Genomic DNA, 463 nt, shown 5'->3' on the forward strand with positions numbered 1-463 from the left:
GGATGGGAAAACCAAATAGTTCTACTGTCATGGTCTTTTAAACAAGCATCCCAAATGGCAATGGGAACCTTGTTTCCTCAGATGTTCCCTGGAGATTCAGGCTTTTGAGAAAAGGGTTTGTTTATAAGGCATATTTTTAATTTGCAACAATAATAAAGTAAAAATGCAAATCTCCTGTGTTTTGCTCACACAGCTGCAGTCTCTGTACTGGGCCTTTCATGTCTGAGTACAGAAGAGAGGATCTCTACTATATTTAATCTGTTGAACTATAATTTATATTATCATATTGCTGAAGGCATCACCTACAGACTAGAGCCTAAAAACTGCCAGGCACTTCCCGCTCAGAAACTTATGGAATAAAAAAATTAAATGCTGATGTGCTCTCCTTTTTTTTTTGTATGTAGAATCCCTGCCCTATGCTGAGAAACCCAGTGGGACTCTCAGCAAAGATGCTTATGGTTCA

Source organism: Chaetura pelagica, unplaced genomic scaffold, assembly GCF_000747805.2.
Source record: "Chaetura pelagica isolate M959 unplaced genomic scaffold, ChaPel_1.0 scaffold47, whole genome shotgun sequence".
In the NCBI taxonomy this organism is placed as follows: Eukaryota; Metazoa; Chordata; class Aves; order Apodiformes; family Apodidae; genus Chaetura; species Chaetura pelagica.